Source organism: Chiloscyllium punctatum, chromosome 30 (genome assembly GCF_047496795.1).
Source record: "Chiloscyllium punctatum isolate Juve2018m chromosome 30, sChiPun1.3, whole genome shotgun sequence".
Classification (NCBI taxonomy): Eukaryota; Metazoa; Chordata; class Chondrichthyes; order Orectolobiformes; family Hemiscylliidae; genus Chiloscyllium; species Chiloscyllium punctatum.
In genome coordinates, this window is record NC_092768.1 from 61982406 (window position 1) to 61996984 (window position 14579).

General features: G+C 51.1%; 1 long non-coding RNA gene across 1 annotated transcript in view; it reads right to left on the minus strand.

Annotated features, from left to right (window-relative positions):
• Positions 1-13877, minus strand: part of LOC140455530 (uncharacterized) — a 136181-nt gene extending 122304 nt beyond the window's left edge. The window contains exon 1 of the long non-coding RNA XR_011952913.1: positions 13635-13877. This is a non-coding gene — a long non-coding RNA (uncharacterized lncRNA). The remainder of the gene's footprint in view (positions 1-13634) is intronic.
• Between the last annotated feature and the right edge of the window lie 702 nt (positions 13878-14579).

The window sequence follows — 14579 nt, forward strand, 5'->3', positions numbered from 1 at the left end:
TGTACAGTAACCATCACAACCCGACATACCTCCCACTGTACAGTAACCATCACACCCCGACATATCTCCCACTGTAGAGTAACCATCACAGGCCAACATACGTCCCACTGTACAGTAACCATCACACCCCGACATACGTCTCACTGTACAGTAACCATCACACCCCGACATACCTCCCACTGTACAGTAACCATTACACACCGATATACGTCTCACTGTACAGTAACCATCACACCCCGACATACCTCCCACTGTACAGTAACCATCACCGTCGAACATGCCTCGCAATCTACAGCAACCATCTCGGCCCGACACACCTATCCCTGTACAGTAATGATCACGGCTCCACATTCATCCACTGGACAGTAATCATCACGGCCCGACATACCTCCCACTGTACAGTAACGGTCATTGCCCGACATGCCTCCCACTGTACAGTAACCATCACGGCCTGATATATCGCCCACTGCACAGTAACCGACAGAACCCAAAATACATTCCACAGTACAGTAGCCATCACGGCCAAACATACCTCCGACTGTACATTCACCATCACTACCCAACATACCTCAAATTGTACAGTAACCATCACGGCCCGACATACCTCCCAATTTACAGTAACTTTCACAGCTCGACATACCTCCCACTGTACAGTCACCATCACAACCTGACATACCGCCCACTGTACAGTAAACATCACGTCCCGACATACCTCCCACTGTACAGTAACCGTCGCCGCCTGACATACCTCTCACTATACAGTCACGATCACCCCACGACATACCTCCCATTGTACAGTAACCGTCATGGCCTGACATTCCTCCCAAAGTACAGTCACAATCACAACCCGACATACATCCCATTGCACAGTAACCAACCCGGCAAGACATACATCCCACTGTATAGTAACCATCACGACCCGACATACCTCCCACTGTGCAGTAACCGTCACGGCCTGACATACCTCCCATTGTACAGTAACCATCACGGCCCTCAAATACCTCCCACTATACAGCAACCATCACGGGCCGACATACCTCCCACTGTACAGTAACCATCATGGCGCAACAAACCTCCCACTGTACAGTAAGCATCACGGCCCCATGTATCCCCAAATATGCAGTAACCATCATGGCCTGACATACCTCCCATTGTACAGTTACCATCAGGACACGACATACCTCCCATTGCACAGTAACCAACACAGCCAGACATACCTCCCACTGTAAAGTAACCATCACGGCCCGACATACCTCCCACTGTACAGTAACCATCAAAGCCCGACATACCTCCCACTGTACAGTAACCATCACGGCCCGACATACCTCCCACTGTACAGTAACCATCACGGCCTGACATACCTCCCACTGTACAGTAACCATCACAGCCCAACATACCTCCCACTGTACAGTAACCAACACGGCCCGACATACCTCCCACTGTACAGTAACCATCACAGCCCAACATACCTCCCACTGTACAGTAACCAACACGGCCCGACATACCTCCCACTGTACAGTAACCATCACAGCCCAACATACCTCCCACTGTACAGTAACCATCACACCCCGACATACCTCCCACTGTATAGTAACCGTCACGGCCTGACATACCCTCCCATTGTACAGTAACCATCAAAGCCCGACATACCTCACACTGTACACTAACCATCACGACCCGACATACCTCCCACTGTACAGTAACCGTCACGGCGCAACATACCTCCCATTGTACAGTAACCATCACGGCCCGACATACCTCCCATTGTACAGTAACCATCACGGCCCGACATACCTCCCACTGTACAGTAACCATCACAGCCCGACATACCACCCACTGTACAGTAACCATCACGGCCCGACATACCTCCCACTGTACAGTAACCATCACACCCCGACATACCTCACACTGTACAGTAACCATCACAACCTGACATACCTCCCACTGTAGAGTAACCATTACACCCCGACATAACTCCCACTGTACAGTAACAATCACACCCCGACATACCTCCCACTGTACAGTAACCATCACACCCCGACATACCTCCCACTGTACAGTAACCATCACGGCCCGACATACCTCCCACTTTACAGTAACCACACCCCGACATACCTCCAACTGTACAGTAACCATCACACCCCGACAAACCTCCCACTGTACAGTACCCATCACACCCCGGCATACCTCCCACTGTACAGTAACCATTACACCCCGACATACCTCCCACTGTACAGTAACCATCACACCCCGACATACCTCCCACTGTACAGTAACCATCACGGCCCGACATACCTGCCACTGTACAGTAACCATCACACCCCGACACACCTCCCACTGTACAGTAACCATCACACCCCGACATACCTCCCACTGTACAGTAACCATTACACCCCGACATACCTCCCACTGTAATGTAACCATCACACCCCGACATACCTCCCACTGTACAGTAACCATCACACCCCGACATACCTCCCACTGTACAGTAACCATCACACCCCGACATACCTCCCACTGTACAGTAACCATCACACCCCGACATACCTCCCACAGTACAGTAACCATCACACCCCGGCATACCTCCCACTGTACAGTAACCATTACACCCCGACATACCTCCCACTGTACAGTAACCATCACACCCCGACATACCTCCCACTGTACAGTAACCATTACACCCCGACATACCTCCCACTGTACAGTAACCATCACACCCCGACATACCTCCCACTGTACAGTAACCATCACACCCCGACATACCTCCCACTGTACAGTAAAGATCACGGCCCGACATACCTCCCACTGTACAGTAACCATCACGACCCTACATTCATCCCATTGCACAGTAACCAACACGGCAAGACATACATCCCACTGTATAGTAACCGTCACGGCCTGACATACCCTCCCATTGTACAGTAACCATCAAAGCCCGACATAACTCACACTGTACAGTAACCATCACGACCCGACATACCTCACACTGAGCAGTAACCGTCACGGCCTAACATACGTCCCACTGTACAGTAACCATCACGGCGCAACATACATCCCATTGTACAGTAACCATCACGGCCCGACATACCTTCCATTGTACAGTAACCATCACGACCCGACATACCTCCCACTGTACAGTAACCATCACACCCCGACATACCTCCCACTGTACAGTAACCATCACACCCCGACATACCTCCCACTGTACAGTAACCATTACACCCCGACATACCTCCCACTGTACAGTAACCAACACGGCCCGACATACCTCCCACTGTACAGTAACCATCACGGCCCGACATACCTCCCACTGTACAGTAACCATCACACCCCGACATACCTCCCACTGTAGAGTAACCATCACACCCCGACATACCTCCCACCGTACAGTAACCATCACACCCCGACATACCTCCCACTGTACAGTAACCATCACACCCCGACATACCTCCCACTGTACAGTAACCATCACACCCCGACATACCTCCCACTGTACAGTAACCATCACACCCCGACATACCTCCCACTGTACAGTAACCATTACACCCCGACATACCTCCCACTGTACAGAAACCATCACGGACCGACATACCTCCCACTGTACAGTAACCATCACGGACCGATATACCTCCCACTGTACAGTAACCATCACGGACCGACATACCTCCCACTGTACAGAAACCATCACGGACCGATATACCTCCCACTGTACAGTAACCATCACGGCCCGACATACCTCCCACTGTACAGTAACCATCACACCCCGACATTCCTCCCACTGTACAGTAACCATCGCGGCCCGACATACCTCCCACTGTTGAGTAACCATCACGGACCGACGCACCTCCCACTGTACAGTAACCATCACACCACGACATACCTCCCTCTGTACAGTAACCATCACACCCCGACATTCCTCCCACTGTACAGTAACCATCGCGGCCCGACATACCTCCCACTGTAGAGTAACCATCACGGACCGACGCACCTCCCACTCTACAGTAACCATCATGTCCGGACATATCTCCCACTGTACAGTAACTTTCATGGCCCGACACACCTCTCACTGTACAGTAACCAACACGGCACGACGTACCTCCCACCGTAGAGGGAATATCACAGCCCGACCTACTGCCAAAGTACAGTAAACATCACGGTCCGACACACCTCCCACTGTACAGTAACTATCACGGCCCGACATACCCCCCAAAGTATACTAACTTTCACGGCCCCAAATACCTCCCAGAGTACAGTAACTACAACATCGCCCTCTGTACAGAAACCATCACAGCCCAACATACCTCCCACTGTACAGAAACCATCACGGCCCGACATACCTCCCACTGTACAGTTACTATCACGGTCCGACATACCTCTCACTGTACAGTAACCAACACGGCCCGACAGACCTCCCACCGTACAGGAACCACCACGGCCCGACACACCTCCCACTGTACACTAACCATCACAGCCCGACATAGCAACCAGTGTCCAGGAGCCATCACGGCCCGTCATACCTCCCACTGTACAGTAACCATCACAGCCCAACATACCTCCCACTGTACTATAACCATCATTTGCCGACATAACTCCCACTGTACAGTAACCACCACCTTCGGACATACCTCCCACTGTACAGTAACCATCACACCCCGACATACCTCCCACTGTACAGTAACCATTACACCCCGACATACCTCCCACTGTACAGTAACCAACACGGCCCGACATACCTCCCACTGTACAGTAACCATCACGGCCCGACATACCTCCCACTGTACAGTAACCATCACACCCCGACATACCTCCCACTGTAGAGTAACCATCACACCCCGACATACCTCCCACCGTACAGTAACCATCACACCCCGACATACCTCCCACTGTACAGTAACCATCACACCCCGACATACCTCCCACTGTACAGTAACCATCACACCCCGACATACCTCCCACTGTACAGTAACCATCACACCCCGACATACCTCCCACTGTACAGTAACCATTACACCCCGACATACCTCCCACTGTACAGAAACCATCACGGACCGACATACCTCCCACTGTACAGTAACCATCACGGACCGATATACCTCCCACTGTACAGTAACCATCACGGACCGACATACCTCCCACTGTACAGAAACCATCACGGACCGATATACCTCCCACTGTACAGTAACCATCACGGCCCGACATACCTCCCACTGTACAGTAACCATCACACCCCGACATTCCTCCCACTGTACAGTAACCATCGCGGCCCGACATACCTCCCACTGTTGAGTAACCATCACGGACCGACGCACCTCCCACTGTACAGTAACCATCACACCACGACATACCTCCCTCTGTACAGTAACCATCACACCCCGACATTCCTCCCACTGTACAGTAACCATCGCGGCCCGACATACCTCCCACTGTAGAGTAACCATCACGGACCGACGCACCTCCCACTCTACAGTAACCATCATGTCCGGACATATCTCCCACTGTACAGTAACTTTCATGGCCCGACACACCTCTCACTGTACAGTAACCAACACGGCACGACGTACCTCCCACCGTAGAGGGAATATCACAGCCCGACCTACTGCCAAAGTACAGTAAACATCACGGTCCGACACACCTCCCACTGTACAGTAACTATCACGGCCCGACATACCCCCCAAAGTATACTAACTTTCACGGCCCCAAATACCTCCCAGAGTACAGTAACTACAACATCGCCCTCTGTACAGAAACCATCACAGCCCAACATACCTCCCACTGTACAGAAACCATCACGGCCCGACATACCTCCCACTGTACAGTAACCATCTTGGCCCAAAATACCTCCCAATATACAGTAACCATCACACCCCGACATACCTCTCACTGTACAGAAACCATCACGGCCCAAAATACCTCCCACTGTACAGTAACCATCATGGCCCAAAATACCTCCCACTATACAGAAACCATCACGGCCCGACATACATCCCACTGTACAGTAACCATCACGGTCTGACATACCTCCCACTGTACAGTAACCATCACGGCCCGACATACATCCCACTATACAGGAATCAACACGGCCCGACAGACCTCACAAAGTACAGAATCCATCACGGTCCGATATACCTCCCGCTGTACAGTAAACGCCACGGCCGTATACATCCCACCGTACAGGAAACACCACGGCCCAACACACTGTACGCGAACCATCACAGCCCGACATACCTCCCACTGTACAGTAACCATCACAGCCCGACAAACCTCCCACTGTACAGTAACCATCACCCCCCGACATACCTCCCACTGTACAGTAACCATCACCCCCCGACATACCTCCCACTGTACATTAACCGTCACGGCCTGACATACCTCCCACTGTACAGTAACCATCACGGCCTGACATACCTCCCACTGTACAGTAACCATCACACCCCGACATACCTCCCACTGTACAGTAACCATCACCCCCCGACATACCTCCCACTGTACATTAACCGTCACGGCCTGACATACCTCCCACTGTACAGTAACCATCACACCCCGACATACCTCCCACTGTACATTAACCATCGCGGTCCAACATACATCCCACTGAACAGTAACCATCACGGCCCGACATACCTCCCACTGTACAGTAACCATCACAGCTCGACATACCTCCCACTGAACAGTAACCATCACGGCCCGACATACTTCCCACTGTACAGTAACCATAAGGGCCCGACATAACTCCCCCTTTTCGGTAACCATCACGGTCGACATACCTCCCACTGTACAGTAACCATCACACCCCGACATACCTCCCACTGTACAGTAACCAAAACGGCCCGACAGACCTCATAAAGTACAGGATCCATCACGGTCCGACATACCTCCCGCTGTACAGTAAACGCCACGGCCCTATACATCCCAACATAGAGGAACCACCACGGCCCGACACACCTCCCACTGTACACTAACCATCACAACCCGACATAGCACCCAGTGTCCAGGAGCCATCACGGCCCGACATACCTCCCAATGAACAATAACTGTCACGGCACCACATACCTCCCACTGAACAGTAACCATCACGGAACGACATTCTTCCCACGGTACAGTAACCATAAGGGCCCGACATGACTGCCCCTGTATGGTAACCATCACGGTCGACATACCTCCCACTGCACAGTAACCGGACGGTCTAACATACCTCCCTGTGTACGGTAACCATCACGGCCCGACATATCTCCCACTGCACAGTAACCACCACGATCCGACATACCTCCCATTATACAGTAAGCATCACGGCCCGATATACTTCCCATCGTACAGTAACCATCACGGCCCGACAGACGTCCCATTGTACAGTAAACATCACGACCCGATATACCTCCCACTGTATAGTAATCACCACGGCCCAACATACCTCCCATTGTGTAGTAACCAGCACGATCCGACATACCTCCCACTGTACAGTAACCATCACAGCCCGACATACCTCCCACTGAACAGTAACCATCACACCCCGACATACCTCCCACTGAACAGTAACCATCACGGCCCGGCATACCTCCCACTGAACAGTAACCATCACACCCCGACATACATCCCACTGTACAGTAACCATCACGGCCCGACATACCTCCCACTGTACAGAAAACATCACGATCCGACATACCTCCCAGTATACAGTAACCATCACGGCCCGACATACCTCCCACTGAACAGTAACCATCACGGCCCGACATACCTCCCACTGTACAGTAACCATCACGGCTCGACATACCTCCCATTGTACAGTAACCATCACGGCTCGACATACCTCCCACTGTACAGTAACCAACACGGCCCGACATACCTCCCACTGTATAGTAACCATCACGATCCGACATACCTCCCACTGTACAGTAACCATCACGGCCCGACATACCTCCCACTGTACAGTAACCATCACACCCCGACATACCTCCCACTGTACAGTAACCATCACACCCCGACATACCTCCCACTGTACAGTAACCATCACACCCCGACATACCTCCCACTGTACAGTAACCAACACGGCCCGACATAACTCCCATTTCACAGTAACCATCATGGACCGACATACCTCCCATTTTAGAGTAACGATCACGACCCGACGTACCTCTCACTATACAGCAACCGTCACGGCCCGACACATCTCCCACTGCGCAGTAACCATCATGGCCTGACATATATCCCACTGTGCAGTTATCGTCACATCCCGACCTACCTCCCACTGTACACTAACCATCACGGTTCGACAGACCACCCACTGTACAGTAACCATCACATCCCGACATTCCTCCCACTTTACAATAACGTCACGGCTCGACATACCTCCCACTGTACAGTAACCATCACGGCTCGACATACCTCCCACTGTACAGTAACCATCACGGTCCTACATACCTCCCACTGTACAGTAACCAACACGGACCGACATACCTCCCATTTTACAGCAACCATCACAGTCCGATATACCTCCCACTGTAAATTAACCATCACGGCCCGACATACCTCGCACTGTACAGTAACCATTACGGCCCGAAAACCTCCCAAAGTACAGTAACCATCACGGTCCGACATACCTCCCATTGTATAGTAACCATCACACCCCGACATACCTCCCACTGTACAGTAACAATCACGGCCCAACATACCTCCCACTGTACAATAACCATCACGGCGCGACGTTCCTCACATTGTATAGTAACCATCACGGTCCGACAAACTTCCCACTGTACAGTAATCATCACGGACTGACATACCTCCCATTGTACTGTAACCATCACGGCCTGACATACCTCACATTGTACATAACCATCACGGCGCGACACAACTCCCACTGTTACAGTAACCATCAAAACCCCAAATACCTCCCACTGTACAGTAACCATCACCGTCGAACACGCCTCACAATCTACAGTAACCATCTCGGCCCGACACACCTATCCCTGTACAGTAATGATCACGGCTCCACATTCATCCACTGGACAGTAATCATCACGGCCCGACATACCTCCCACTGTACAGTAACCATCACACCCCGACATACCTCCCACTGTACAGTAACCATCACGGCCCGACATACCTCCCACTGTACAGTAACCATCACACCCCGACATACCTCCCACTGTACAGTAACCGTCACACCCCAACATACCTCCCACTGTACAGTAACCATCACACCCCGACATACCTCCCACTGTACAGTAACCGTCACACCCCGACATACCTCCCACTGTACAGTAACCATCACACCCAAACATACCTCCCAATGTACAGTAACCATCACGGCCCGACATACCTCCCACTGTACAGTAACCGACAGAACCCAAAATACATCCCACAGTACAGTAGCCATCACGGCCAAACATACCTCAAACTGTACAGTAACCATCACGGCCCGACATACCTCCCAATTTAGAGTAACCTTCACAGCTCGACATACCTCCCACTGTACAGTCACCATCACAACCTGACATACCCCCCACTGTACAGTAAACATCACGGCCCGACATACCTCCCACTGTACAGTAACCGTCGCCGCCTGACATACCTCTCACTGTACAGTCACGATCACCCCACGACATACCTCCCATTGTACAGTAACCGTCATGGCCCGACATTCCTCCCAAAGTACAGTCACAATCACAACCCGACATACATCCCATTGCACAGTAACCAACACGGCAAGACATACATCCCACTGTATAGTAACCATCAAAGCCCGACATACCTCCCATTGTACAGTAACCATCACCGCCTGACATACCTCCCATTGTACAGTAACCATCACAACCCGATATACCCCCCACTGTGCAGTAACCGTCACGGCCTGACATACCTCCCACTGTACAGTAACCATCATGGCGCAACAAACCTCCCACTGTACAGTAAGCATCACGGCCCCATGTATCTCCAAATATGCAGTAACCATCATGGCCCGACATACCTCCCATTGTACAGTTACCATCAGGACACGACATACCTCCCATTGCACAGTAACCAACACAGCCAGACATACCTCCCACTGTAAAGTAACCATCACGGCCCGACATACCTCCCACTGTACAGTAACCATCAAAGCCCGACATACCTCCCACTGTACAGTAACCATCAAAGCCCGACATACCTCCCACTGTACAGTAACCATCACAGCCCGACATACCTCCCACCGTACACTCACCATCACGACCCTACATTCATCCCATTGCACAGTAACCAACACGGCAAGACATACATCCCACTGTATAGTAACCGTCACGGCCTGACATACCCTCCCATTGTACAGTAACCATCAAAGCCAGACATACATCACACTGTACACTAACCATCACGACCCGACATACCTCACACTGTGCAGTAACCGTCACGGCCTGACATACGTCCCACTGTACAGTAACCAACACGGTGCAACATACCTCCCATTGTACAGTAACCATCACGGCCCGACATACCTCCCATTGCACAGTAACCAACACAGCCAGACATACCTCCCATTGTACAGTAACCATCACGGCCGGACATATCTCCCATTGTGCAGTAACCATCACGGCCCGACATACCTCCCAAAGTACAGTATCCCCCACGGCCCGACATCTCTCCCACTGTACATTAGCCGTCATGGCCCGACATGCACTCCACTGTAGAGTAACAGTCACGGCCTGACATACCTCCCACTGCACTGTCATCACGGTCCGACATACCTCCCATTCTACTGTAACCATCACGATCCGATAAACCTCCCATTGCACAGTAACCAACACAGTCAGACATACGTCCGATTGTACACTAACCATCACGTTTTGACATACCTCCCACAGTACTGTAACACTCATTGCCCGACATACCTTCCGCTGTACAGTTACCATCACGGCCTGACATACCTCCCACTGTACAGTAACCATCACGGCCCGACATACCTCCCACTGTACAGTAACCATCACAGCCCGACATACCTCCCACTGCACAGTAACCATTACACCCCGACATACCTCCCACTGTACAGTAACCGTCACGGCCCGACATACCTCCCACTGTACAGTAACCATCATGGCCCAACATACCTCCTACTGTACAGTAACCCCCACGGCCCGACATATCTCCCACTGTACAATAACCATCACGGCCAGACATACCTCCCACTGTACAGTAACCCCTCGGCCCGACATATCTCCTACTGTACACTAACTATCACGGTCCGACATACCTCCCCCTGTACAGTAACCATCACGGACGACATACCTCCCATTGCCCAGTAACGAACACGGCACGACATACCTCCCACTGTACAGTAACCATCACGGCCAGACATACCTCCCACTGTACAGTAACCATCACACCCTGACATACCTCACACTGTACAGTAACCATCACACCCTGACATACCTCCCACGGTACAGTAACCATCACGGCCACAAATACCTCGCACTGTACATTAGCCATCACATTCGAACACGCCTCCCTCTGTACAGTAACCATCACGGCCCGACCCACCTACCACTGTACAGTTACTACCACGCCCCGACATACCTCCCACTGTACAGTAACCATCACGGCCAGACACACCTCTCACTGTACACTAACCATCACACCCCGACATACCTCCCACTGTACAGTAACCATCACGGCACGCCTACCTCCCACTGTACAGTAACCATCAAGGCCTGACATTCCTCCCACTTTACAGTAATCTTCAAAGCTCGACATACCTCCCTCTGTACAGTAACCATCACACCCCCACATCCCTCCCACTGTACAGTAACCATCACGGCCCGACATACCTCCCACTGTACAGTAACCATCACGGCCTGACATACCTCCCACTGTACAGTAACCATCACAGCCCGACATACCTCCCACTGTACAGTAACCATCACACCCCGACATACCTCCCACTGTAAGTAACCATCACACCCCGACATACCTCCCACTGTACAGTAACCATCACGGCCCGACATACCTCCCACTGTACAGTAACCATCACACCCCGACATATCTCCCACTGTACAGTAACCATCACACCCCGACATACCTCCCACTGTACAGTAACCATCACACCCCGACATACCTCCCACTGTACAGTAACCATCACACCCTGACATACCTCCCACTGTACAGTAACCATCACGGTCTGACATACCTCCCACTGTACTGTAACCATCACACCCCGACATACCTCCCACTGTACAGTAACCATCACACCCCGACATACCTCCCACTGTACAGTAACCATCACGGCCCGACATACCTCCCACTGTACAGTAACCATCACACCCCGACATACCTCCCACTGTACAGTAACCATCACACCCCGACATACCTCCCACTGTACAGTAACCATCACACCACGGCATACCTCCCTCTGTTCAGAAACCATCACAGCCCGACATACCTCCCACAGTACAGTAACGATTATGGCACGACATACCTCCCACTGTGCAGTGATGTGGGATCAGCAGTCACTTATGGAGAACTGCCTGATCATATAAGACAGAGTAATGGTGGAACAGTGTTTTTGTGACTGTAGATCTGTAAATAGATTGGCGGAGTTGCAGATTGTGAGAATGATTGCCAGAGAAAGAACAAGATATAGGTCAGCCGCAGACTTCAACAGAAAAAACACAGATGTAACTTTATTTGTACAATTGTGACATGATGCATTTTGGAAGGTATAATAAAGGATAGAAGTACAAAGTGGATGGAAAAACTACTGATTGCATCAACATCCGAAGGGATCTTGGTGTACAGCTCCACAGTTCCCTGAAAGTGGTAACATGGGTGAAGAGGGTGATCAAGAAGACTGATGGCAAGATTCAAACATGCATCGGAGTGTGCAGTATGAAAATTAGCAGGTCATTTTGTAGCTGTAGGGAAAGTTATTTCGAGGTACATTTAGAATATTGTGTATACTCTTGGTTGCCACACAATGTTAAAGTGTTGGAGAGTGGATGGAAAGGTTTTACCAGCATGTTGTCTGGTTTGGAGGGTATTAGCCAGAAGGAGAAATTGAACATACGTGGCTTGTTTGCACCTGGGTATCATTGGCTATGGGGCTACCGGATAGATATTTACAAAATTGTCAGAGGCATAGATAGAAGGACAGTTAGAGGCTTTTTTTTTCTCTCAGAGAAGAAATATCAATTACTCTGGACGGTAGGTTTTAGGTAAAAGGGAGAAAGTTCAGGGGATGTGATAGGTAAGATTTTTTTTTGCTGTTCCAGACAGAATGTGAAAGTGCCTTAAATGCACTGATAGAGGGGAAGAAGCCAATATAGCGAGGTTTCAGAGGGATCATGGCACAAGTATGAGTAAGTAAGGAATAGAATGACATCAAAGATATTGGAGCAAATACTTTGTTTTAACTTTGGAAAGACGTCATGTGTCAGTACGGGCTTGCTGGGTTGTAGGGCCTGTTCCTGTGCTGGACTGTTCTTTAAGTCAAGATTTGAGCGCGGGAGTGGCGGGATGCTCACTGAATGATTACTGATGATCAACAGCCACATTATTGTGGATCCCACCGACCACCCCCACACGCCCCCTCCCCCTAAATTGCAGCTTCATATCCTCCCCCACTGTTGGGAAACTCAATATGCAGAATTTGACATGAAAGTCAGACCTGGTACCTGGTGACTCCATCTCGCTGCTCGCTCCTGCAGACTTCTATCCTGGAGACCAGCTTCTCGGGAACACTGCATGAACAGAAGCTGCATGTACTCCACACCCACCAATGCTGAAATCTGACACATGCCAGCCTCAGTATGCCATCCCAGCACATCTCCGACCCACTGACTGAACGCTTCTTTACTTCAATGCTGCAGCTCAGGGTGCACTGACAACTCTCATTGCAATGCTGCTGCAAAGACACTGTGCTTAGGGACACACACCCAGCTCATGGGCGGTCCCTCTGGGCTGATCACTCCGTGTTTGTACACAGTCAATGCTGCTGCAAGGACACTGTGCTCCGGAATATTCACCCAGATCATAGATTGGCCATCTGGACTGCTCATTCTGTTTCTAAACACACTCGCTTTGAGCGAACTTGAAAGCTCACAGAATTATTGCCTTGTCTTAACCTGCCCTCAATAGTGTTTCCCCTCAACTAGAGCTACCAAGCTCACCCGCCTGCTGTATTGCCTTGGTGTTTAGCGCAGACACAAACCCAGAACGCTTAATATCATTGTCCACAGTCAGTCACGGTGCCCAGCACAGTGTGTCTAGGAGAGTCTCAGATCCCAGTCCGGGAGCTTGAACACGGTCAGTCTGCCTCTCGTGGTTGTTCGGGTCAGGATCCTTCCTCTGTGAGGGGGTGAGGAGTTGAATGTTGGGCTATCTCATACCTCTCTGTCTGCTCTATTGTGGGATAGTTCCTCCTGGAATGAGAGAATTATCAAGAGGTATACGGGAGGTGGAAGTGGTTGGTATAGCTGTTAGTGCTGGGAAAGCTGAGGGAAAGGTGGGGAGGTTTCCTGAGTGAGTGAGTGGGCAGCAGAGACACCAGGCAGAGCTGGCGAGCGGGACAGAGAAGAGGTTAGAGAGAAACAGAGAGAAGGTGCTGCATTCAGTGAGAG